The following is a 25,212-nucleotide window of genomic DNA, read 5'->3' as shown; positions in this document are numbered from 1 at the left end:
GAGGTGCAGCGTGGCGTGAAAGTCACATGACGTACGTTAAAGATGTTAAGCCAGAGACATTCCTATTCGGGTGAAATACCGAAGAAAGTACTGTCCGTATTTTTTCGGGTCTAACACGCCCCCGTGTATAAGATGCTGACTATTTTTGGGTACTCCAAATTAGGAAAATGGGGGGAGATGGCCCAAAGTTGTTGAGGTTTCTTTTTTGGGGGGGATTGCCCAGAATTGTTGAGTTGCTTGCATCGCAGAAACCAACAAGCATCTGTCCGCTCGCCATCAGCAGCCGGCAATCGCACACCCAATTGCCGCAGCGCAGCCAAACCACAGCAGCCCTTGCCGCCGCAGCAACCAATCACCCACCCAATTACAGTAAAAAACAACAACAACACCTCGTCTTATACACGGGAAAATACGGTACTTGGTCTCCTCCTATATGCAACAGCAGTGGCCGGAATTATTTATGCTCAAAGGTGGAAGGACAAAAATAGTCCTACGAAAGAAGAATGGCAGAGCAAGTTAGTAGAATATGCGGAATTAGCAATGTTGACTGTAAAGAGAAGGAATCGGGATGAGACTGATATAAGGGAGGATTAGGAATACTTTGGTGAATAGTTAAAGAAATGTAATAAGCAGATAAATTTCCAAGTAGGGCGACAAATATGAGCAGCCATTAAAAACTAGAAGGGGGTGGTAACTAAGGAGACGCAGCTCAACAAGAACCCATGGAGGGATGTGTGGGGAAGTAACTGAGAGCCAGTGTGGTGTAGTGGTTAAGAGCGGTGGACTCGTAATCTGGGGAACCGGGTTCGCGTCTCCGCTCCTCCACATGCAGCTGCTGGGTGACCTTGGGCTAGTCACACTTCTCTGAAGTCTCCCAGCCCCACTCACCTCACAGAGTGTTTGTTGTGGGGGAGGAAGGGAAAGGAGAATGTTAGCCGCTTTGAGACTCCTTCGGGTAGTGAAAAGCGGGATATCAAATCCAAACTCCTCCTCCTCTTCTTCTTCTTCTTCTTCTTCTTCTTCTTCTTCTTCTTCTTCTTCTTCAAAGCATATATGATAACTGAATAATGGATGTATAAAATTATGGAAAACATATACCGTACTTTTCCGTGTATAACACACCCCCATGTAAAACATGTCCCCCTATTTTGGGGAACTCAAAATTAAGAAAATGGGAGGGGGGGAGATTCCCCAAAGTTGTTGAGCTTTTTTGGGGGGAAGATTTCTCACAGTTGTTGAGCGCTTTTGGGGGGCAGAATTGTTGAGCTTCTTTTTGGGGGGAAATGCCAAAAATGCTCACCTGCCAGACCGACAATGCCCCTTGCGCACGTCGCCAAAGAAACCTATCCTCTGTCCCGTTGCCAAAACAAGCAGCAAATCGGCCGCCCGATTGCCGCAGCGACAGCCAATCAACAACAGCCCTTGCAGCAGCCGCCAGTAACAATCTCCAACTCACAGCAGCAACCAATCCCACGGCCCCACAATGCACTACCCCTGTATAAGACGGCCCCTAATTTTGAACATGATTTTGTAATAAAAATAAATAGTCGTATGCACGGAAAAGTACAGTAAATAAATATATATTTTAAAAGTCACATAGCATATGTGCAACAAGTCCTCTACAAAGCCATGTCAGTTTTCCCAGATGCGAATAGGAATGAACTTGGAGGAAAGTACAAGTATGATGCATGTATCACATGGTTTGGTTCTCAAAGGAAGTAGCTTCATCAGACTCTTGGTGTCTACTTCTCTGGAATTTCCAAGAAAATAAGGTTGCAGAAAATGAAATCTGCAGTCTGAAATCTTTGCATCATGTGCACGAGACCTAAAGCATCCATGGTAAATTTGGCTAGTCAACTTAAGCAGAACCGGCCCCTACTATTGGGCAGACTGAGGCAACTGATTTTTGATGTCATGAAAGGGCAGTAAGTCGCTAGTTTTTAAATTTATTATCGCTGTAATTTTTGCCCCCGGTTGGTGGGGAGGCGGGAGGGATGTTTGTGATATGATAGCAGGGAGTGCTATTCGGAAATGCCATTTATCTTCCCGCTGGAGCGGTACCAATTTATCTACTTGCACTTTGCCGTGCTTTTGAACTGCTAGGTGGGCAGGAGCTGGGACCGAGCAATGGGAGCTCACCCCGTCGCAGGGATTCAAACCGCCGACCTTCTGATCAGCAAGCCCTAGGCTCTGTGGTTTAACCCACAGCGCCACCCGCGTCCCATATACAGTGGTACCCCTGGTTAAGAACTTACCGGTAATGCATTCTGGAGGTCCGTTCGTAACCTGAAACTGTTCTTAACCTGAGGTACCACTTTAGCTAATGGGGCCTCCCGCTGCCGCTGCGCCACCGCCACGCGATTTCTGTTCTCATCCTGAAGCAAAGTTCTTAATCCGAGGTACTATTTCTGGGTTAGAGGAGTCTGCAACCTGAAGCGTCCGTAACCTGAAGCGTCTGTAATCCGAGGTACCACTGTATATCTGTGCACGACGAACTTCAGGAGCCTGAGGAAACAGACATACTTGCCTTGCTTGGGCCACACTATTGTGTTGTGTTCAGGTGAGAAGAAAACAGAAGTTAAAAAAAAAAAGGTAAAGGACCCCTGGACGGTTACATCCAGTCAAAGGCGACTATGGGGTTGCGGCGCTCATCTTGCTTTCAGGCTGAGGGAGCCAGCGTTTGTCTGCAGACAGCTTTCTGGGTCATGTGGCCAGCATGACTAAACCGCTTCTGGCACAATGGGACACCGTGACAGAATCCAGAGCGCATGGAAATGCCATTCACCTTCCTGCCGCAGCGGTACCTATTTATCTACTTGCACTGGCGTGCTTTTGAACTGCTAGGTTGGCAGGAGCTGGGACAGAGCAACGGGAGCTCACTCAGTGGTTTAGACCATAGCGCCACTCTATGAAAAGTTGCGAGAAGCGCGGCGGTCTGCCCAATCCTCAAATGCATTCATGAGTGGCACTGAATTCCCATCAAATGCCTGTATAGGAAAAGCCCCCTAATGCCAGTTGTTTGGAAAAGCACGTTAGCTAGATCACCCACTAACTATTTTTTCTTGAGCTTTCCAAGTCTACGCAAACATTTGGCTCTTGTAGATACCAGAATATTAGCTACCAATCTACATGCTAATTAACTCGAACAGGCAGGATCGTTTCACATTTGCCATGCAGCTGAGACTATGATAATAACAATGTAGAACAAGGTAGGCACATAGTAATTGTCCACACCTGAGTGCACTGTGTGGTTGCAGCTATCTGCATTCCCATTTAATTTGTGTAGTTCGCCTGACATCACCCTCAACAGTGATCTCAATGCTTCCCCCCCCCCCCCCGTAAATTCGGGTTTACCTGACACAGGGATAATCCAGTAAGTGGAAGGAAATCAAGTTCTAAAGCGCTGATCTCCCAGGGTCACAGGTGTTGTTTTGGTACTTTGGAATGGGTAGATCAATTGTCACTTTCTGTTCTTTCACTTTCCTTGGTCGCCGCTTCCTCACTGCTTTCGTTTCTTTTCTGGCTGCGCCCATAATTATTTCTGGTGCACTCACAAATAGAGAACCCCCCCCCAACCCCACCCATCTTGATCCTTCAGATTTGCACAAAACCAGAAAACTGCACAAGCGAACCACATTTTTTTTTAAAAAAAATTCCACACCAGAAATATTAGGCAGCAATCTGAAAACTCTGGGCTGAAAATGCAATGCTTTAGTATACAGTATTTTATTGGTATGTTAAGAACGGCAAACATAATGAAAAGAAGGGACACAAAATGTAAGGTACAGCACAGTTCCAAAGGAATAATAAGGTATTGACTCAAAGAGGGATTCCCTTTATAAATATATGTAAAAGATGTCCCCCCCCCATTTGTAAATTTCTTCGTTATTGAAAATAAAAGTTATGTGAAGCCTTAGATCATGGGTCAGCAAACCTTTTCAGCAGGAGGCCAGTCCACTGTCCCTCAGACCTTGTGGGGGGCCAGACTATATTTTTTTGGGGGGGTGAACGAATTCCTATGCCCCACAAATAACCCAGAGGTGCATTTTAAGTAAAAGCACACGTTCTACTCATGTAAATATGCGCTGATTCCCGGACCGTCTGCGGGCCGGATTGAGAAGGCAAATGGGCCGGATCCGGCCCCTGGGCCTTAGTTTGCCTACCCACGTCTTAGATGAACCAGGCATTTGCATATACTGGTGAGACTGAGCAACTTTGAGCCTCAATGTTCATATAAGAAATCACAGAATCACAGAATTGTAGAGTTGGAAGAGCCCACGAGGGTCATCAAGTCCAACACCCTGCAGTACATGCTTTATGGGCAGAACCATCATTTGCTCTCTGCCCTTTAGATACCTTCAGCTTTCCAAGGAGGGCAATTTGCCAAACCCTAGATACCAGCAATCCAAATCAGGGCCGGATTTAGGTTTGATGAGGCCCTAAGCTACTGAAGGTAATGGGGGCCTTTATATGTCCAGCATTCCTTTGTCAACAACAAATTGTCGCTGTTTTTTGTGTGTTGAATATATGCTATATGGTAATTTATGGACCTAATAGGTATCTAAAGCCATTTGCACATAACAAAATATGTATTTTATCAAAGTAATTGTTGAACTGAAATACAATTAAGAAGAAGTATATTAATAGTGAAATACGATTTAAGAAGAAGTATATTTTTGGGGGCCGGGGTCAAGAGAGTGGAGCCCTAAGCTATAGCTTGTTTAGCTTATACGTAAATCCGGCACTGATCCAAATTATGGACACTGAAGGTCTTGGCAATGGAGCCCCAGGCTGCTATTAAGAGAGGAGAAGTAAGTTAATTATATCAACTTCCAGACAACTGTCCGGATTTTGCCACCACTTAAATTTCTCCCCCATCTGCTGCCTGAGGTGGCAGCTTTGCTCTACCTCACGAGTGGGGCAGACTGTGGAGCAGGCTGCCTTTCTGCTGTGGAACGCCTCTCTCAGGTCATTAAATATAATTAGTTTTTATTATGTTAGTCAGTTTTTGTGGAGCCTTTCCCTTTATGTAGGTCACAGTCTAATTACTTAGTGTTGAAATTGTTCAGGGTTATGAGAAGTCATTCACCTTATACACTGAATGAGACAATGCGGGAGGAGGAGGAGGAGGAGGAGGAGGAGGAGGAAGAGAATAATGAAGGAATGTATTTTTGGCCTCTGGGGCTCATGTGATTTTGACTAGCAGCGAAAAATTTGCTGTGCCTAAGGGTTTGCCTATCTTTCATCTTCATGTGTTCAAGAGATCAGCATTAAACAGCTCCAACTCTGATAACTGGATAGCCAAAGTGGTTTAGCACAAACAAAGGGCACCTTCCCCCTTTGACTTATGATGACATCATCAATAAAAGCTGGAATCATTAAATATTTGCAGGAAGGAAACAGGAAGGTAACATGTCAGGGAGAGAACTCAAGTGATGCAAATGCTTGGATCTAGTGCCGTCCCGATACATTCTGCTGTCTGAGGCAGAGGAGCAAATAGCTCTGGTTCGCCAGAAGCGGCTTTGTCATGCTGGCCACATGACCCGGAAGCTGTACACCGGCTCCCTCAGCCAGTAACGCAAGATGAGCTCCACAACCCCAGAGTCGGACACGACTGGACCTAATGGTCAGGGGTCCCTTTACCTTTACCACTGTATATATTATCTCATACACCAGCTCTGTTCAGAACTCCTGTGCAGAGCATTTCCACTAAAAATAACATAAGTTGGGTTGAACGACTTGAAGAACAACTGTAGCTGCGGCAAGACGGTGGCAATGAAGAGAATAATCCAGATGAACGATGTTAAGAGTGAGGGGTTTCCTTCACCACATCTTCCTCTCTGCTACATGCACATCTCTCTGTGTGTGCATTTGTGCAAGAGGTCGTGTGCAAACCATTCACAGTGTGTGTGTTTTATAGATGGATAGCTAGCTATTGATTTTTGTGCAAAACTGCTGTGTAAAATGTCTGTATTTAAAAATAAATATTGGTCCCTCCGGATATAAACAGGAATTGGTTGCCTCACCAAGATTAACTTCTCCTGCCCTTAAACCTACGAAAAGAAGCCCCCTTTCCCTCACTCTGTGAACTTTTCAAAATATGGGTGATTTCTTTTTAAAAAGAGGGACGGGGAGTCCCCAGAAAGAAGATGAGAAAGACCACAAAACAGCACTTGGTCCTTGGTGTACCCAGAAAGTGAAACTGTCTGAGAACTGGGGAAACATAGTTTTGGAGCTCTACTGCTGTTGTAAAGGGAGAAGAGCTGGCAGCTGAAGCAAATCCAACTTAAAGGGGAAAAGTTCAAAGAGAATTGTTTTCCAGAAAATGTTGGGTAATAGGGAAAGGACAGCAGCTGGAAATTTATGGGGGGTGGGTAGGGGGAAAGGTCAGCAAAATGAAGGGCAATAAAAGAGGATTGCTGATTGCGTGTCGAGGTCCCCAAACTACCCCTCAAGTAAAACACACTTCACACCAGATATAAGTTTAAGGTTTTTGGCATTAATTTGGCCACAACTTTATTGAATACAAAATAAGTGAGTGGTTGCTTAGGCATTGGTTAAGACTATCTGTCCCACTGGGGACAGAACTGACATCCACCCGCCTGTGGAGTCAGTATAGGGGAAAACACTTTGGGGAGAGAATGTGCACCCGTTCTCCCCAAATGCTCCCAGGGGCTCTTGCGTGGGCCCTGTCCCCCGACCGGGGGAAACGGACAAGCATGGTGAGCCCCTGGATTCCTTTAACGGAATTCCCCGCGCAGCAGCAGCTTTGAAGGGGCAACCACAGCCAACCTGCCCCTTCGCAGCATAGGAGGGGCAACCACAGCCAACTCTGCCCCTCCTAAACCAATTTATAACCAATGCCTAACCGCCAACCTTACAAGTTGTGACTAATTGCTACGCAGTAGGCGAAAACCAAATGGCACCAGCCAATCAGCCAAGTGGAAAAAATTCCTACCAGGCCCCTGCTACAACGCAGACGACCCCATGACAGGCATAGCAAGGTCAATGCAGAGGCCTAATAACAGGGCAGGAGGGCGGGCGATCCGATGCACGAAGCCAGGAGGGCTCCGACGCTGAGTGCGGGGTCATTTATAGGCTCTGGACTGTCCATCAACAAGTTGCAACATAGGAATCTCCCCAACGACAGCCAGAGCCCAATCACAGTAGTGGCCATCCATACAAACCCGCCCAGCAGCAGAGGGGTGACTTGCTAGCCCCCACCGCAACACGTGCTCTCCATGAAGGAGAACACGCTTTGCGGGAATGAAAGTGGGATGCAGTCCCTGCAAGCTGACCTCTCGGACCCTGCTGGCCGGGCAAATGGAGGAAAGCTCCGAGAACTGCATTGCTTTATTATGCTGAAGGCAGAATGCTCACTGCATTTCACCAGTTTTGCACATTTACTAACTCTGCGAACAAATCTATAGCATGGTTAAATATACCCTGATGATCTAAAGAGAATAACAGAATATTCCACCCCATCTCAGAAGCTCTCTAATTACCAGTGGCAGATTCAGAACTTCACAGAATTATTCTGACATCATGAGGGACTTGAGAGCCAAAATAGGTGGATCTGCAGCTAAAGGAGGCACCATATTTTATGTTTCAAGCGACTTTGTTCCAAACAGAGGGAGTCAAATCAAAAGCTAAACCAAGGCCTCTCTCCACCCTGCTTCCAAACAAAGCTTAGGTTTAGAGCACAACATGAGCTGTTTTTCAGGGGGTGGTTACTGAGCTAATCTTAGCACCCCGGTTATAATCACTCTTCAGCATTGAAACTTCCAAGTTTTCACAGAAACCTCAGTAACCACAACCGTCACACACATATACCTGGGATTAAGAGTCACAAGGCTTCCAGATCAAAGGGCATCCCTTCCCGTTATGCTTGAGCCTTGGAAATTTTTCAAAATGAGTTACTGTGTTTATTGTTTGACTTTATATTGTGCCATTAGTGTCCCATAAGCAAAAAGCCCAAAAGGTTAGTTCCCTGCCCTAAGAGATTTAACATATAAGATTCTGATATTTTGTGCATAGTGGGAGAGAAAGAACAGAAGAAGGGGAAGGTGGAAAAACACCAGAGAGGAGACGAGGCAAAGAAGCAAAGCAACAACGATGGAAGGAGTAAAGTGAGGAAGGTTATGGAAGATTCACATTGCCTGAGAAAACTGTTGTAACGTGGGGATCGTGATTCAGCAAGTGATTTCAGCTCTGACATAGCAGGCAGGAGACAGCTTCTTCAGGTAACACTTTTATTCAGACAAACAAGACTGGGGAACTGAGGGGAGGGAGATACATTTATAGGGACAGTAGAGGATACATTTTGGAGGGAACAATCTCAAGCAATCACAAAGCTGCCTTTTGGTGGGAACCAATAAGACTGAGGATCCAAATGCAGCAACTTAAATGAACCAATAGTAGCTGTTCCTTCTGGAACAGGAAGGCAGTTACTTTTCCCTAATGTGAATACCTTTTACAGGTGGGTAGCCGTGTTGGTCTGCCATAGTCAAAACAAAATCGAAAATTCTTTCTAGTAGCACCTTAGAGACCAACTGAGTTTGTTCCTGGTATGAGCTTTCGTGTGCATGCACACTTCTTCAGATACACTGAAACAGAAGTCACCAGATCCTTAAATATAGTGGGGGAGTGGGGAGGGGTATTACTCAGAAGGGTGGTGGGAATGGGTGATAGGCTGATAAGTGTGGAAAACCTGTTGACGACTCTAAACGGCTGCAATTAGTCTTGCAGGGAAAGGCAAGGGGTGAGATGGCTAAAGATGGCTATGTTATGTATAATGAGATAAGAATCCAATGTCTTTGTTCAAACCAGGTTTCTCCATGGTTTTAAGTTTGGTGATTAGTTGCAATTCAGCCACTTCTCTTTCCAGTCTATTTCTGAAATTTCTTTGTATTAAGACAGCTACTTTGAGATCTTTTATAGAATGTCCTGGGAGATTGAAGTGTTCTCCTACTGGTTTCTCTGTCTTGTGATTCCTGATATCAGATTTATGTCCATTTATCCTTTGGCGTAGGGTTTGGCCTGTTTGTCCAATATAGAGAGCTGAAGGGCACTGTTGGCATTTGATTGCATACACAATGTTGGAAGATGAGCAATTAAATAGTCCTGAGATGGTGTGTTTGATGTTGTTGGGACCAGTAATGGTGTTATCCGGGTTTATGTGGCAGCAAAGTTGGCATCTGGGTTTATTGCAGGCTCTGGTACCAGTGTCCATGTTGAGTCCTGTTTTTGTATTATTGTGGGTGAGGAGCTGTTTGAGATTGGGTGGCTGTTTGTATGCGATGAAGGGTCTTCCTCCCAGAGCTTGAGAAAGAGAATTGTCATTGTCTAGGAGAGGTTGTAGATCTCTGATGATGCGTTGTACTGTTTTAACTTGGGAGCTGTATGTGATGACTAGTGGTGTTCTGTTATTTTCTTTTTTGGGTCTGTCTTGCAGCAAGTTCTCTCTGGGTATCAGTCTGGCTCTGTCGATCTGTTGTTTAACTTCATCAGGTGGATATTTTAGTTCTAAAAAGGTTTGCTGTAGATCTCTTAGGTGAGAGTCTCTGTCTGTAGAGTTGGAACAGATGCGGCTGTAACGTAGGGCCTGGCTATATACAATGGATTGTTTGGTATGTTTGGGATGGTAGCTAGAAGCATGTAGATATGTTTGTCGGTCAGTTGGTTTACGGTATAAGGTGGTGTCTATGTGTCCATCCTGTATTTTTATAGTAGTGTCCAAAAAGTGTATTTCTTGCATAGATTGGTTCATAGTTAGGTTGATGGTGGGGTGAAAGTCATTGAATGTCTTGTGGAAGGTGTCCAGGGTCTGTTGACCATGTGTCCAGATAATAAAAATATCATCAATGTAACGCAGGTACAAGAGAGGTTTGAGTGGGTAGGAGTTTAGGAAACGTTGTTCTAAATCTGCCATGAAGATGTTGGCATACTGTGGGGCCATGCGGGTGCCCATTGCTGTGCCGTTGATCTGAAGGAACAGGTCCTCACCAAATTTGAAGTTGTTGTGGGTAAGGACAAAATGACAGAGTTTCGTAGCAAAGTCTGCTGTGGTTTTATCTGAAATGGTGTTCCTTATAGCTTGTAAACCATCGTTGTGTGGGATGTTGGTATACAGAGATTCCACATCCATAGTGACTAGAATAGTATTGTTAGGAAGGTTATTCAAAGATTGTATTTTTCTCAGAAAATCTGTGGTGTCACGTACGTAGCTGGGAGCACTGATGGCATATGGTTTCAGAACAGAGTCCATATAACCGGAAACCCCCACTGTAATGGTGCCAATACCTGAGATGATGGGGCGTCCTGGATTTCCTGGTTTGTGTATTTTGGGTAGAAGATAGAAAGTTCCTGGTCGAGGTTCTGCTGGTGTGTTCATGAGGATCTGTTCTTGGATGTGTGGGGGTAGCTCCTTAACAATCTTGTTCAGTTCTTTTTTGTATTCTTCCGTGGGGTCTGAGTCCAATTTTATGTAAAAGGTGGTATTGGAAAGTTGTCTGTGAGCCTCCTGGATGTAATCAGTTTTGTTCATGATGACGACAGCTCCACCCTTGTCCGCCTCTTTAATTATAATGTCTGGGTTGTTCCTGAGATTATCTATGGCTCTCCTTTCAGCATGGTTTAGATTTTGTTGTAAGCGATGGTGTTTTCCTCACCCACAATAATACAAAAACAGGACTCAACATGGACACTGGTACCAGAGCCTGCAATAAACCCAGATGCCAACTTTGCTGCCACATAAACCCGGATAACACCATTACTGGTCCCAACAACATCAAACACACCATCTCAGGACTATTTAATTGCTCATCTTCCAACATTGTGTATGCAATCAAATGCCAACAGTGCCCTTCAGCTCTCTATATTGGACAAACAGGCCAAACCCTACGCCAAAGGATAAATGGACATAAATCTGATATCAGGAATCACAAGACAGAGAAACCAGTAGGAGAACACTTCAATCTCCCAGGACATTCTATAAAAGATCTCAAAGTAGCTGTCTTAATACAAAGAAATTTCAGAAATAGACTGGAAAGAGAAGTGGCTGAATTGCAACTAATCACCAAACTTAAAACCATGGAGAAACCTGGTTTGAACAAAGACATTGGATTCTTATCTCATTATACATAACATAGCCATCTTTAGCCATCTCACCCCTTGCCTTTCCCTGCAAGACTAATTGCAGCCGTTTAGAGTCGTCAACAGGTTTTCCACACTTATCAGCCTATCACCCATTCCCACCACCCTTCTGAGTAATACCCCTCCCCACTCCCCCACTATATTTAAGGATCTGGTGACTTCTGTTTCAGTGTATCTGAAGAAGTGTGCATGCACACGAAAGCTCATACCAGGAACAAACTCAGTTGGTCTCTAAGGTGCTACTAGAAAGAATTTTCGATTTTGTTTTGTGAATACCTTTGTCTAAGGTAAAGGACCCCATGGCGGTTAAGTCCAGTCAAAGGCAACTGTGGGGTTGTGACGCTCATCTCACTTTCAGGCCGAGGGTGCCGGCGTTTGTCCATAGATAGCTTTCCAGTGCTGGAGGAGACTCTTGAGAGTCCCATGGACTGCAAGAAGATCAAACCTATCCATTCTCAAGGAAATCGGCCCTGAGTGCTCACTAGAAGGACAGATCCTGAAGTTGAGGCTCCAGTACTTTGGCCACCTCATGAGAAGAGAAGACTCCCTGGAAAAGACCCTGATGTTGGGAAAGATGGAGGGCACAAGGAGAAGGGGACGACAGAGGATGAGATGGTTGGACAGTGTTCTCGAAGCTACTAACATGAGTTTGGCCAAACTGCGAGAGGCAGTGAAGGATAGGCGTGCCTGGCGTGCTCTGGTCCATGGGGTCACGAAGAGTCGGACACGACTGAACGACTGAACAACAACAACAAAATGTGAATACAGACAATAATAATACAGAGTCAATACACAACAAAAACGGGGAGATGAAGGGGCTGTTGCCATCACAGGCATTGTGCGTAAATGGCATGGCCTAAGGGTGCCGAGTTTCAGACTCGAGACCATGTATCTGTCTTTTACTTCCCTGAAGCTACAGGAGGCAAAGCAACCACAACCTTTGTCTAAGGTAAACGTAAAGGACCCCATGGCAGTTAAGTCCAGTCAAAGGCGACTATGGGGTTGTGACGCTCATCTCGCTTTCAGGCCGAGGGTGCCGGCGTTTGTCCATAGACAGCTTTCCAGGTCATGGGGCCAGCATGACTAAACCACTTCTGGTGCAACGGAACACCGTAATGGAAACCAGAGCGTACGCCAATGCAGTTTGCCTTTCTGGCGCAGCGGTACCTATTTATCTACTTGCACTGGCTTGCCTTCGAACTGCTAGGTTGGCAGGAGCTGGGACAGAGCAACGGGAGCTCACTCTGTCACGGGAGTTCAAACCTCTGACCTTCTGATTGGCAAGCCCAAGAGGCTCAGTGGTTCCTTGTCTATGAGCCTGTTCGAGACACTCGCTCTCCTATTCTGCCTGCAGCATAATACTTCTAGTTATGAAGGGAGCCATCCTGAAAACAGGGAAGCATTGCAAACCTTCATATTGTTGCACGGCACCCCACTCTCCAAGTGCTGTGAGATTTCAGTGGCTCCAGGTGCTTACCTGAAACTTGCTTTTATAGTTGTTGGAAGTCGCCCAGAGTGGCTCGGGCAACCCAGTCAGATGGGTTGGCTCTGATTTTTAACAAGTTGAGGGATAGTTTCCACCCATTTGTTATCTCCCACAGAGCCCCTTCCTTTGTTCTCCTTACACCTCACCAAGAGGCTAGCCTGGCTATTCCAGGAATTAGAAGACTCGATTAGATTTTAACACTTGCCGGATGCAGGAATCAGAGGGCAAACATCTTTAGACTCAACCTGCCCCAGACTCATAATCCTTTGAATGTCAACAGCTTGTAAAATGCCCAAACTTCCTACTCCTCTCAGTGTTGAAGGAAGCTGCTCAGGCGCCTGAGGCAGTGCACCCAGGGGCTGTGCAAGCTGCCCATAGGGGCGGTACACACCGCGGGGCCTCTGGAGTCTGCCTGCCTTCTCCCACTCAGCTGTCCTACAGCTGGGGGGGAGGTAGTGGGTGGACCGTTTGGGCAGCATGGAGCCTGCGTGCACCCAAGCCACTGCGCCTCTCCCAGGAGAGACGCGTGGCACGGGTGTGCTGTAGGCCCCGTGGTGAGGGCTGCATGGCATTTTGTCACCCCTCTCAGTGGTGACACCTGGGGCGTACCACCCCCACCCCCACGCTTCCTCTGCCCCTGACTTCTCTCCCTCTTTTGGAGTGGTTAGCTTGGTGGAGTATACCATATCATGACCTGGAAATGTCATAGTCTCTTTAGGCTTCTTGCAAGGTTCTGAGTCCATTCCAGAAATAGCGTGCAAGGAAATATGCAGGGCAATAGGGAGAGCCAGTGTGGTGTAGTGGTTAAGAGCGGTAGACTCGTAATCTGGGGAACCGGGTTCGCGTCTCCGCTCCTCCACATGCAGCTGCTGGGTGACCTTGGGCTAGTCACACTTCTCTGAAGTCTCTCAGCCCCACTCACCTCACAGAGTGTTTGTTGTGGGGGAGGAAGGGAAAGGAGAATGTTAGCTGCTTTGAGACTCCTTCGGGTAGTGAAAAGCAGGATATCAAATCCAAACTCTTCTTCTTCTTCTTCTTCTTCTTCTTCTTCTTCTTCTTCTTCTTCTTCTTCTTCTTCTTCTTCTTCTTCACCCCAGGTCATGCGGGATGAGATGTCCTCTCTGCACGGTCTTTTTAGATGCATTAGAGTGCCAATTCCAAATCCTTGGAAATCAACAGAAAATAGGCGCCTCCTGTGGCCTTTCAGAGTGTTGAATGAAGAGGATGGAGGACAGGAAACACAAGGCAAAATAACTCAGCCAGCCTGTTTCCTGTCCGTAAGAATTCTCAGGGGAAAGTGAGTGCTTTTGTTCTGCCAAACCCATGCCACTTGCTGTTCATTCGCAGCAACCAAAAACCCTCCCCCACCCACCTCGAAATAAAAAATCCTTCAAGCATAAACCTCCCCCCCCCCCCGTGATCAGGGCAGGGGGCACTGCAGCTCTCTGGATATCATTGGACTCCAACTCCTACCAGCCCCAACCAGGGATGTGCAGTCTCACACACCCTCCAACATTTCTCCGATGAAAATAGGGATGCCCTATTCAATTAAAATATTAATAGTATTATTAATAACCCATCCATCTGACTGGGTTGCCCCAGTCACTCTGGGAAGCTGCCAACATATATAAAAACATAATAAAACATTAAATATTAGAATATTAGAAAACTTCCCTATACAGTGCAAGGTCTTCAGATGTCTTCTTCTTCTTTTTTTAATTAAAGATTTTCTTGGTTTACAAAAGTGTGTGCAATGTCTCTTATATTTTTCAATGTAACATTTTTACAGATCAATTTTGGTTGTTGAGATTCAGATGTCTTCTAAAGGTTGTATAGTTACTTATCTCCTTGGCTCAGGGGTTGCATAACTCCATACCCTCCAACATTTCTCTGATGAAAATAGGGACGTCCAAAGAAAAAGTGGGATATTCCGGGATCAAATCAGAAACTGGGACGGCTTCTCTAAATCAGAGATGTCCCTGGAAAATAGGGACACTGGGAGTTACTGGTCCCATTGTGACTGACTAGAGGGTCACAAGTTTCCCATCCCTGCCTTCAATGCATCCCTCTAATTGGTCTTATTACCTAGAATCCTAGAACTGTAGAGCTGGAAGGGACCCCAGGGGTCATTTAGTCTTTACCCCCTGCAATGCAGGAATCTCAACTAAATCATCCGTAACTGATGGCCATCAAAGCCCTCAAACTTACCGTAATACCCCAAATAGAATTGTGTAATTAATAGAATCACAGAACCATTGTTTGTTTTGTTTCTCACTGCCTCTCTCGTCTTGTGCCTTTAACGGAAATCTAATAACCCAGAATTTAAATGAATAAGCAGGCCTGTCAGGTATACGGGGGGGAGGGGGACGGGACGGGACGCAACAACGTTCTCTTGTGCCTCTGATAAACAGAAGTCAGCAAATGGTTCTTTTTATAGCATGGATATAAACATTATCACTTTATGGCAGACAAAACGCACAGTCAATTAGAAAGTTGGCCACCTCACCCATTATCTAGAAAGGCTGTCACCCACCTTGAACCATTGCCAAAAATTCATCTTTGATGCAAATGCCACTGCCACCTGGAGGTCAGACTGAGAAATGCAGAAGCAAGGCTTTCTCTCAAACGATGAATTTTTTTTCTTCAGAGAAGCTATTTCTTTTTTAATTTGTGTTTATCTGACGAGTTTTTTTTTTTAAGGAAATATTTTGTCAACAATAGAGCCATCTGTCTCGATAGTCCCGCTGATACTTACTGCCCCCTCCTCCATGCCGCATTTCAAAATTGCGTTTCATGTTTGCTGTTTTTGAACTACACCTTAATGGTTTATGATGCTTACTTGTTTGGGATCAGCTTCTATGCCATTCTGAGGTTTTGTTTTTATTCTAAGCCGCCTTGAGGGGCTGACCTCAGCGCAAAGCTGGAGGCAAACATTTAAGACCGACAAAGCAAACAAGCGAGCAAAATCTCATCAATCCTCATTCGTATGTAGCCTCTTCCGCTTTAGTTTGCTGTGGTTTGGACAGAAACGTCCATGGAGTTTTGCGGAATACAAGAGGGTCGGTCGTTGCCTGAAAAAGCTTACAATCCAAAATTTGACACAGGAGGAATAATAGAGGAGGGGGCAGGAAGTAGCAGCAGGACTATGCAAGGAAGAAAAGTTTGTCTTTTCCCACCACATGCTATTTCTTTGGTTTTGTTACAGGCCCAGTGGACATGGGAACTAGAGGAACATTAAAGGTAAAGTTACAGGTAGGTGGCCGTGTTGGTCTGCCGTAGTCAAAACAAAATAATAATAATAATAATAATAATAATAATAATAATAAATTCCTTCCAGTAGCACCTTAGAGACCAACAAAGTTTGTTATTGGTATGAGCTTTCGTGTGCATGCACACTTCTTCAGATATCTGAACTAACAAACTTAGTTGGTCTCTAAGGTGCTACTAGAAGGAATTTTATTATTTTTCATTTTGTTTCGATTAAAGGTAAAGGTAAAGGACCCCTGGACGGTTAAGTCCAGTCAAAGGCAACTCTGGGGTTGCGGCACTCATCTCACTTTCAGGCCGAGGGAGCCAGCGTTTGTCCACAGACAGCTTTCTGGGTCATGTGGCCAGCATGACTAAACCGCTTCTGGCGCAACAGGACACCGTGACGGAAACCAGAGTGCACAGAAACGCCGTTTACCTTCCCACAGTACCTATTTATCTACTTGCACTGGCATGCTTTCGAACTAGCGCTGTGGTCTAAACCACCAAACCTCTTGGACTTGCCGCTCAGAAAGTTGGCGGTTCGAATCCGCGAGATGGTGTGAGCTCCTGTTGCTCTGCCCCAGCTCCTGCCAACCTACGTAGGGGAACGTGGCAAGGGCTTGACAGAAAAGGTGGGTTTTGCATGCCCTCCAACATTCCTCAGATGAAAATAGGGGCATTTCTCACTAGGGTGAAAGGGGATGCATAAAATCTAGAGCAGTGGTAGGGAACTGTTTACTTTGGCCTCAACTGCTGCTAATGCTGGCCCTGCCTGGGGCTTGTTCCAGGCATGCTGACTGTGGCATGTGGCCCCCAACCAATTGTCTCCAAGGGAATGCGGCCCTTGACAGAAAAAGTAGGTCCTCTACTCCTAATCTAGGGAAGTAAGTGTGGGAAGAAGGTAAGTGTGGAGAGAAACGCCATTTCAGATTCTGCAAGGTCAAAAAGCCTGCATCCATATACTTTCAGGGTTAAAATGCAAAAGAAAAAAGAAAAGAAAAAGGTGGATTTGTTTCCTTTTTTATATTGCACAATTATAAAAACCACTGTTACTGACTCTGGACAAGAACTCATCCCTTTCCCACCCACCTGCAAATGCACAGTGATTTGTGATTGTAGAGGCCCATGTAACTAGGTACTTAACAAACACAGGGTATGGGGCCAAGGAGACTGTGAGAAATAGAGATGCTCCTGGGTGATAATCTCTCTCGGCCTGAATATGCACAGATTCACCCTCCCGAAATGGGTGTCTACAGGCAAGGACAGGTTAACACTGCAGTCCAGTGCATACCTCCCCAAAGGAATAAGCCTCGCTGAATGCAGTGCCACCTGGTTGTGAGCAAACATGCACAGGGTCACTGCATCAGAGTGCAATGATCCTCGGGTTATTTCAGACGAGCGTAACAGCACCGGTTGCCTCTCCAGGGGTCACACACTCTGAGGCGGCTCCACGAGACTGCAAAGAAAACCAAGGGGAAACGAGGAACTTTTGGAGTTTTCATAATATCTTTAAGAGTCAAGCCACTTTCCAGATCAAAATTTGAAGTTTAACCCGAAACAAGGTGAGCCGTGAGTTCTACTGTATGAAGGATAGGCCTCTGTATGAAGGACTGTCGGGTCCAAGCCTCATTTACAGATAAACAGCTCAGGACCGCACTACCTCAAGGACCCGCCTCTCTCCATTTGAACCAACTCAGACCCTGGCATCATCTTCTGAGGCCCTTCTTCGTGTGCCTCCTCCACGAGAGGTCCAGAGGGTGAAAATAAGAACAGGCCTTCTCCGCAGTGGCTCGTTTGTGGAATGCTCTCCCCAGAGAGGCTCACCTGTTGCCTTCATTATACATCTTTGGGTGCCTCTTCAACCAGGCCTTTGACTGATTAATATTCCACGACCTTTTAAATGTGTTGGTTCCTTTGTTTTAGCTATTTATTTTGCGCTTTGATTCTGTGTTTTGTGGGAATATGCTTTTCAGGTGTGCTTGCACCTGTGTTTATTTGTGTTTGATTGTGTTTGATTTTACTATATCCTTCCACCTGGAAGGAAAAGTGATAGCAGGATCCGGCAGGCTATTTGCCGCTGGGATCCTTCTGCAGAGTTTGTTGGCTCCAAACTTTTGAACTTGGTAATGGTCAGTTAATCTGCTTCCCGCCCAAATTAGGGCAGCAACAGTGTTGTGATTGGTTTGTGTATCGATTATGACGTTGGTTGTTCACTCAATAAAAGCTGCCGCTCCCTGTTTGTGGTGTGGAGAACGCGCAGAAAAGCCCAGAGAGAACGTTGCGTGACAAGCCTAGGCAAAGTGAAAGCAAAACCATCCATCCACGCAGGGCAGCTAAAGCCGTTACCCTCCAGACTGCAGTCTTCGTAGTTTTATTTCCATTTTGCTTTTAAAACCTTTTATTTGGCCGTTCAGTTTTTGGCCACCTTTAACTTTATTTTCCTCTTCGGAGTTTCTTGGACCAGACAGACGCTTGCAACCATCTTCAACGAGGCAACCTTCATCGAACTCACAGAACTCAAAACCTTCAGATTGCAGCCAGCGGTTCTTCTTTATTCACGGCACGGTGTGAGCAGGCTCCGGAATTACCGGCCGTCCCGTCCGCAGGCTGCCTTCCCTTGCAACTGGCATCCCGTGTGAGGTCAATCTCGTCCTGCACACGGGAGGCGCCAGCAAAAGAATCCCCACAACTGGTGCTCCGGTGGGAGGCTACACACGTGAGGCGCTGGTTATTCCTACAGTGTTTTTATCTTGTGAACTGCCATGAGATCTTCAGAGGAAGGGTGGTACATGAATTTAATAATAATGCAAGTTTGCATTCACATTTGCCCGTTCAAGCAGCGGCAGCAGTTTATTCCAGTGGTATTGTTCCTCCTGCCTGTTTAGGTTGGCACAAGCGCGTTCTGAGATTAAGATCCACAGGCTGAAAAAAAGAAGCCCTCCAGGCTTAGGTCGAGGTTGGCTCCATTCACAAAAATGTCCTCCAAGAAAGGTGGAGGCACAAACAAACCCACACAGCAGGATTTTAATTAGGATCTTGGCAGCGTCGCACCAGGAAGCCTAGTGGATGATGGAGAATAGAGGAAGCCTGTGTGATGCAGAAGAGCTGGCTTGCCTGTGGCAACCATTCACTTAATACAGGGGTAGGCAACCTAAGGCCCGTGGCAGTGGGCCAGATGCGGCCCAATTGCCTTCCAAATCCAGCCCGCGGACGGTTTGGGAATCAGCATGTTTTTACAGGAGTAGAATGTGTCCTTTTATTTAAAATGCATCTCTGGGTTATTTGTGGGGCATAGGAATTTGTCCCCCCCCCAAAAAAAAATATAGTCCGGCCCCCTGCAAGGTCTGAGGGACAGTGGACTGGCCCCCTGCTGAAAAAGTTTGCTGACCCCTGCACCAGATGGTGCTGAACTACATTTCCCATCAGCCCCAGCAACAATGGCTGGTGGCAATTGTAGTTCATTGGGGGGGGGGGGTTCTAAGGTTCCCCACTGGTTTTATGCTGTTTTGGGTTTGTTTTAATCCCCATTGACTGCTTTAACGCTGCTCAGTAGTACTGTGGTGTTTGAAAATTCTTGTTTTTGTTGTTTTTGTTGTAATTTTATGTATTGTCTTTCTATGGCTTTCGTTAAGCTACCCTGGGACCCCGTTGGATAGCAGGGCGATGTGGGAACGATTCATTTTTCCTCACCTGTGCTCTACAACAAAAGCTTTTCGGGTATAAAACTGAAGTGTGTCTTACATTTTAATTCAGATTTTAAAACAAATGGCGCCTCTGTCTCACTTGTTGCCAGAAGTGTCTGGGAAACTGTGGGAATAGAACAGCGTGTCATTTCCCTCTAAGCTCCACTAGAGGTCGCACAACATACAATCGGTGTGAACAAGACACAACAGAGAAAAAGGGACCAACACGTCGGCTACCTACCTGTAAGAGAAAAAGAGAGTTTCGTTTTGTTACAGGGTTACAGCCCAGGACAGAAAGCGAGAGCCCCCTTATTTCCTTATTAATTCCATAAAACTGTGCAAAAGCATGACATTCATAGCCGTCAACTTCCCCCCCTTTTAAGGGAAATTCCCTTATTTCGAATAGGATTCCTCGCAAGTAAAGGGAAAAGCACAGAAATTTCTGTCCGATGATCCATAAGGAATTCTATGATTCTATAGGTATGATCTGGTCGGGATTCCTGCGTCACAGGGGGTTGGACTAGATGATTATCCCTGGGGGATCCCTCCCAGCTCTACAATTCTACAATTCAAAATTAGTTTAGGTCACGTGGAAGAAAGTGCCATTGAATGGGACTTTTTTTTTTTTGCTGAGTAGATAGTGACTGAAGCAAAGAATCCAAACTAAAGGTGGTATTCAACTGAGTTTTTGCTCAGACTTAACTGTCCAGGGGTCCTTTAACTTTTACCTTGCTCAGAGTGGACCCTTTGAAATTAATGAACTCTGCATAAAGCTTAGTCAAATACCACCCAATATTTCAGTTACAGGTAGGTAGTTGTGTTGGTCTGCCATAGCCAAAACAAAATAAAAAATAAAAAAAATTCTTTCCAGTAGCACCTTAGAGACCAACTAAGTTTGTTCTTGGTATGAGCTTTCATGTGCATGCACACTTCTTCAGATACACACTTCTTCAGATACCACCCAGAGTCCGTCTATTTCTGCTCCACCTGAGATTTAAGTTAAATTGCTTTGTCATTGTTTGCATATTTACAGGTTCATCGTCTTAGCCAAGTGAACCAACAAACAAATTAAATTAAATTAAATTTTCTTCCACTTGTAAGCAGCAGCCCAAACCATTTGTCACTGCACTTTTATACAAACTCACTCGCCTAGGATTGTGTTGCAGGAGAATCAATCAGTTGGATCTAGGGGTTCAGGAAGCTTGATGAAATTCCTGCAGTTACTGGATCCAGGAACTCCTTACAATATTATAAACAAAGGGGCTGCCACTTGCCTTTTTACAATCTCCGTAACCCCCCCCCCCCTTTTTTCCCTTCTTGCTGGCAACAACCGAGCAGCTCCAAACCAAATAGATGCTAGACAGCTGGACCAACAGGTTGTGTGTGCTCTCTGCACAGAGCTGCATTGCCTCCGCACCATGACTCCCTGACTGAAGGTGGTAATTAGACACTAAAATTATCAGAATTGCTCCACCATTCAGCAAGGCGTTACCAGACGAGGTAGTGTGTCTGTACACACACATATGCGACCCTGTACCGTACACGTTTGTTTATTAAACTAATAATTTGAGGATCTTTACTGGAAATCATTGCACAGCGCAGACATTCTAATGGATGCAATTACCTTAGGAAACAGCAGTATTATCTCTCCCACTTTGGGGAGAATCCAGCAGTGAACAATAAATGCCAATGTTATTTTTGGTTTGCATGGGGGAATTAGCGAAAACCACCACGCCATTTGTTTCGATTAGAGTGTTTATTTGCACAATGTAGATGAGAGTAAAAATGGCCTTTGCAGCTTGAAGGGCCAGTGCAGAAACATAATTGAATAAAAGGGATAGTTGTTACAAATTACGTGCCCCCACATTGCCTGGACCACGCACATAAGCAGTTCCCGATAGTAATATGTGAATATAGGCATTTATGGAATTCTTTGGTGGACGTTTAAACAAAGCAGAAATGAAAGGAGACTAGGATCACCCAGCAAGTGGGAAAGTTCACATGCAAAATTGTCGAGTGTGGGTCTTGAAAGAGCAAACTCTCCAACCTTCCTCAGTGTAGTGTCGTCATTAACTGGAGGCAAGAATCAGGTACAACATCTCTTTATTTCAGGAACAGGGAAGAACTGGGGGGAATGGAGAAAACAGGGGTTTATATATTAACAGGCCTCTAGTAGGGAGAAGATACATTTTGGCGGGAACCAATGGCATGTCTTCCCTCCAGAGGAAACCAATCCAGCAGAGGATCCAAATCCTGCTCCCTGAATCAGCAAATGATTGCTGTTCCCGCTGTAACTTGTACATTCAAATAAGGTCTGTAATACACACAATACACTATATTAAACATCTTGACTGTGTTATTGCTTAATACACAACACTCAGATTACTCACTACCCCCCCAGTTGATCCTCCTTGACACCCCCCCTCCATTTTTTGTTGTCTCCCCACAGAGAATTTCCTATCAGAAAAAGAGCCAGTGCCATCTCTGCCACCACCACAACTCCACCGACGGGAAAACCCCTTATTCCCCATTTTATTTTATTCTTTGGTAGATTTACAAAAAGAAAAACACACACCAAGAAATGAATTTTAGAAAGGGGCAAGATTAGACACAGACGTACAAAACATTTCTTTTTTTTTTAAAAAAAAGCAAGATTTCTTGTGCTCTGCTCCCCCTTTCTTCCCACCCCCCCTATTTGGGGGGACTCAATTTTAAGAAAATAAGGGGAGATGGCCCAAAGTTGTTGAGCCTCTACCCCCACGCAGCTACAGGCAGGAAACACTCCCTATATCGTTTCCTGCGCGCAGCAGCATCAGGGGAAGTTGCGCACCCACCAGCTGGTGCCCCCAGATCGCTCCCCGCCCACTGCCACATCGGAGGAAGCCGTGCTCCCACCAACCGGCAGACGGGCATGCGTGCCGCTTCTCCCCCACACCATGCCACTATCCGTGTATTGGACGACCCCCGTTTTTGAGTCAAAAACCTCGTCCGATACACACAAAAATATGGTAGTTTATTCAATAATCACAGCAAGAGACAAAGGAATGTGGTCTCTCTCTAGAAATGGCATTGCTCCAAGTAAAGCTCCCCCCCCTTTCGTCTCCCATATTCTATGTCACTCCTGTTGTGTATTGATTCAATGATTTTTATATCTGTATTACTACTATCTGTATTCACATTAGGGTAAAGTAACTACCTTTCTGTTCCAGAAGGAACAGCTACTACTGGTTCATTTAAGCTGCTGTATTTGGATCCTCAGTCTTATTGGTTCCCACCAAAAGGCAGCTTTGTGATTGCTTGAGATTGTTCCCTCAAAAACGTATCCTTTCTAGCCAGTCTTCTCTCCCTATAAATGTAGCTTCCCTCTCCTCAGTCTCCAGTCTTGTTTGCCTGAATAAAGAGTGTTATATGAAAAGCTGTCTCCCGCCTGCTATGTCAGAAAGCTGAAATCACTTACTGAAATAATTAACCCCACACTACAAGAACTCCAGCGTCAGCTAATCTGAGCTTTCTGCCTATGAGCTCTCTGTTCTGCTACCTGCAATGCCCTCCTGGTCCTGGGAGAGGGGTGGGGGTGGGGGTGTCAGGAATTCTTTCCAAGGACACGGAGCCTGTCAGCTGTCTCTCCACTGGTGCTTCTTCTTCCTGCTGTTCCTCTCCCAATATTTCCCAGCTTCTGCCCTCTGCAGCCTCTGAAGTATGCCCTTCTGCAAACCACTGTTCTGAATCTATGCTATCCTCCTGTTCTCGGGAAGGTTCATGAGAAGGGGGAAGCGGTCCCCACCATTCCTCCTCATTCCAGCCCCTGACACCCAAAGGGTGGCTTATCAGTGAGAGCTGCCATAAATTTGCAAGGTGAACCTGTTAATGTCTGGGATGGGCATAGGTGACATTAAATAACAAAGGACACATGTCATAAGGCAGCTGTCACGAGTCACAGCCGTTCAGTTTCTCAGTTGTGAACCAACATGGATCATGTTTTAAGACATCACCTCTGCAGGAACTGGGCGTAGCTTTTGGAAACAACTGTAGAATAGGTTTGTTGGAGGGAAAGCACTACTCGCAAGCAAGGGGTTTTCTGCTCTGGAGATGGCAATGGTTTGGGTGATGGCTTAAACATGCATATAGTGTTGTGATTCATATATGGATTGAGTTCCAGGTCACTGCTGAGAAATCGCTATATAGTCATTTTGAGGAAGATATTTGGCAGGAACTACTGCGGCTTTCCCTAAGTTTAGCTTATACCTGGCTTCAGCACCCTCTGATTACACGTGCTATCCCTGTGCTTCCTCTTCAGAGCGATACTCAAATGAAATCCATGGAACATGTGCAGAGTTCTAGCTGAACGAATCCTCTCTATCAAGTAAAAGTAGGCAAAGTTTAATTTTGCCTCGGTGGAATCTTGCAACATCAAGGAGCGACTAGTTCTTTCCTTATTCTGTAACCAAGTCTTTTCTCCCACTGCTGCTTTTCAAAAGCAAAACTACAGTCCAGTTTTCCGCATCATGGCGCAGTTCAATAGCCTCTCACGGCATCTGTTTCTTTACACTGATAAACATCTACTGGATGTTTGAACGCTGGAATTAATTCCATTTACTTTTCATCTGCTGCTAATTCAAACGCTTTGTTGCAAGAGTCACATTCATTTGGCTCACTTTTCACTAACTGTCTCCTCTGGTCTGTCTTAGTGTCAGTCTTTATCTCCTGAAAAGCAGGGGGGCAGGAAAGAGAGGAGGGATTGAGGAGAAGTAGCCTCTATCAGGACCAAACGTATTTTGGAGCTGACCTCCATATATAGTGGTACCTCGTGTTAAGAACTTAATTCGTTCTGGAGGTCCGTTCTTAACCTGAAACTGTTCTTAACCTGAGGTACCACTTTAGCTGATGGGACCTCCTGCTGCCGCGCGATTTCTGTTCTCATCCTGAAGCAAAGTTATTAACCTGAGGTACTAATTCTGTGTTAGCGGAGTCTATACCCTGAAGCATCTGTAACCCGAGGTTGTTGTTGTTGTTCAGTCATTCAGTCGTGTCCGACTCTTCGTGACCCCCTGGACCAGAGCACGCCAGGCACGCCTATCCTTCACTGCCTCTCGCAGTTTGGCCAAACTCATGAACTGTATATTTTTGATCCTATAGGAGTTCTGAGAAGTTGAAACCATTCCTAAGTCGAGCAAGAGATCATTGGCCCTATTTGAAAAAGTCAGAGGAAAAGGAAACAAGGGCTGGATCTAGGCACATTTTTTTTTTTAAAAAAAAAAACCATTTCAGGAAAACGTGTTGTACATAATGGGAAATCACATTGCCGAAAGACTCTGCAGCTCCATCTGGTGTCACAGTGCTATAACGCATTTAAAACGTGTGTTTTCCTAACGTAGCCAAGTCCAAGGAATCTCAAAGCTGCACATATTTGCAGGAAGAGTGAGGCAGCTGCCTCAGGGGCGGGAGCTAAGCAGCGGGGATCAAAACTGAGATATTAGACTGCAGAGTGTTGTGTGCCAGACAGCCTGCTGCATACCCCTGCCCTTGTTGTCCTCAGGCCACAGAAGATGCTGCTGCTACAACCCTCCAAGTGTCCCGATTTTCCAAGGACACTCCTGGAATTATGAAAGCCACCCCAGCTTCTGAATTGATAATAATTTT

The sequence above is a fragment of the Lacerta agilis genome, chromosome 16, assembly GCF_009819535.1.
Source record: "Lacerta agilis isolate rLacAgi1 chromosome 16, rLacAgi1.pri, whole genome shotgun sequence".
Taxonomy (NCBI): domain Eukaryota; kingdom Metazoa; phylum Chordata; class Lepidosauria; order Squamata; family Lacertidae; genus Lacerta; species Lacerta agilis.
This window is presented reverse-complemented; position numbering follows the sequence as displayed.